Raw genomic sequence first — 2814 nt, forward strand, 5'->3', positions numbered from 1 at the left:
ATGCCTAGCCAAACCTTATACATGCTTATATCAGCCCACATTTTTCTTTAATTCACATTTTAACACCTACTTTACAACTTTTTACAAATAAGTCCTTTTTAGGCATTTTCATAAAAAAAATCACTTAGCAAAAGTTGTTTATCATACACCAAACATACATTTTCTACCATTAGACATAAAAATACACAATGATCCATCATGGGTAAAATTTTAGACTTTTGTTGTTTCTTAAATTAGTGGTAGAAATAGATAGATCATGTTACAAGGATTTCAAAAACATAAAAATCATTAAAAACGAGGCTAGAACGGACTTACAATCTAGCTTGGAAGCTTGAAAAACCCTAGCTATGGTTTCTTCTTGTAAATTTCGGCCATGGGAGGAAGATGGACAAAAATTGGCTTTTATTTTGGCTTTTTAATTCATTTAATTACCAAATTACTAAAATGCCCTTAATGAAAAACTTTAGAATCATACCTAACCATGTCCATGTTTGTCCACCAACTTAACCAATGGTCTAATTACCATTTAAGGACCTCAAATTTAAAATTTCATAACAATTAAACACCTTTAACCTATAGAACTCACATTTTGCACTTATTACAATTTAGTCCTTTTGACCAAATTGAGTGCCCAAACAACAAAATTTTTGAATGAAATTTTCACAAAATCATTCTATAAAACTATATACCATAAAAAATATAATAAAAACAAATTTTTCTACGTCGAATTCGTGGTCCTGAAACCACTGTTTCAACTAGACCCAAAATCGAGCTATTACAACTCTCCTCCCTTAGGGATTTTTGTCCCCGAAAATCTTACCAGAAAAAACATTAAGGTAATGTTCTCGTAGTTTCCTCAACCTCATCAAAGAGTCCTCTTCGAGGGCAATACTTCCAGAAGCACTCTCTCATCGATCTGGAATCCAATATCTTAAATTTTCAAATTGTATACTACTTATGTCAGTCTGAAGTTGCTTTCAACTTTCATGAATCACTTTCACCCTTTTCCTCAGAATCACAAATCAATTCCACCTAGTACATCTCTTTTCAGTCACCTTTGAACTCTGAAACACAATGTCAGAGTATATCGTCAAAGATTCGAATACTCTTTGAATAACAAACGAGCTGCTACTGAGTCTCATACAACATTTCCTGCATAAGCTCTAGATAATTCATTGCGCGAATTCTATCTCGGAGTAATAGAAATAGAAATCAGAATCAAAGGTCATCTCACATTGTACTCGTTTAGTTTATTACTCACTATCACATTCCTGAGTTTCTCAATCTTGCAAAGAAAACATCGATTTAGCTTTTTAATTTAGCTAGATTCAGTCTTCCATCAAATAAGATTAATTATGTAACCAAACTCACAAAATGAACAAAGGCTTGCCATTCAAGCATTTGCAACTATATCTACTTCCCCAAAGTTAATCGTTAACTATTCACAATCTTTCAATAGTTCAAGCCATCAACATTGTCTTAATTTTAGAATTTTCTGTAACATTATATACTTTATACTCTTGGAATCAAGAAGCATATGACATTTTTCGTCGAACAAACGATGTCATCAATTTTCTTAACATAGACATACTAGCGGCTGACTCTAAGTCACTAGTCGAACAATTCTTTTAATGAGACTTTAACTATCTGAAAGCATAAACTGTCACTTTACATTCTTGTATTAGAACACATTCCAATCCGTTCGATAGTGCATCACTAAAAAATCGCGAATTCTTTACTCAATTCAAACAGAACCCAGAACCAGTGCTTCGGTTAATAACACCTTCAACTGTTTTCAACTTTGCTAACATGCAACAGACCATTCAAAGTTTCACAAATATAATAACTTTATCAATCGGAACAGCTTTAACTCATAACGACATCACTCGATTAGAAAAAATCTAATAGGTATATCTTTGTATCATACTTTCTAGAATATGAATTCTTCCTTCAAACTGTCCGTCTATTCACCCATGAATGTACAAGATTTTATTTTCTTACCTGAGGATAAACTTAAATGCATGTAACTTAAATTACCTTTCAACTGACCAGCTCGCTCAGGTAAAAACAACTGAGTCGATCTACTATCAGATAATAACATATCAAAATACTCCTTTCTTCATGTTGTTAAATAACTCGAACATACAATCTTTTATAATTCCCTTAACATGCTAATCAAGGATCTTTACAACTGCATTAGCTCAAGGAAACAAAATATCTTGATTGAACTCATTAACTTTAATCAAACTTACTTGAGAAAAGAAAACCATCATATAATTTGAGCTTGAGCTTCCAATATCTATACCTTTGCCGATGTCAATTCCATTCATGAAAATTAGAGAAATCCTGACACCAAAATCACCAGGTTCCTATGATCGAACTAGAAATACACCCGTAATAGACATAGTTATCACAAGCCAAAGAACACACTTTAAAGATGAGCCATGATTGATAGTTTATGAAATAAGGATGATAAGAAAACTGAGATAAAGAAATCCAAGATGCGATACCATACTAGAAGTTCGAGAATATAACTCATAAGAAAATAATAAAGATCTTAATGATTCCTCGGAGAAACCAGAAGAAAAATAATGCTTTCACACTCTAAAATCCATTGTAACAGAGATAATATTCCAAATATATATATAACAAAACAACATCCAGAAGAAACAGAAGAATAGCCTAACATAAATTTTCATCATCAACTTTTTTTCCAAACATAATAGAATAAAACCCAAAAGAGAAAGAGATAAGATATACTGATCATCAACCAACCAAACCAACAATGCTTTCATCTAACATTATAATCAGCTA

This window comes from Gossypium hirsutum, chromosome A05, assembly GCF_007990345.1.
Source record: "Gossypium hirsutum isolate 1008001.06 chromosome A05, Gossypium_hirsutum_v2.1, whole genome shotgun sequence".
NCBI classification, from domain to species: domain Eukaryota; kingdom Viridiplantae; phylum Streptophyta; class Magnoliopsida; order Malvales; family Malvaceae; genus Gossypium; species Gossypium hirsutum.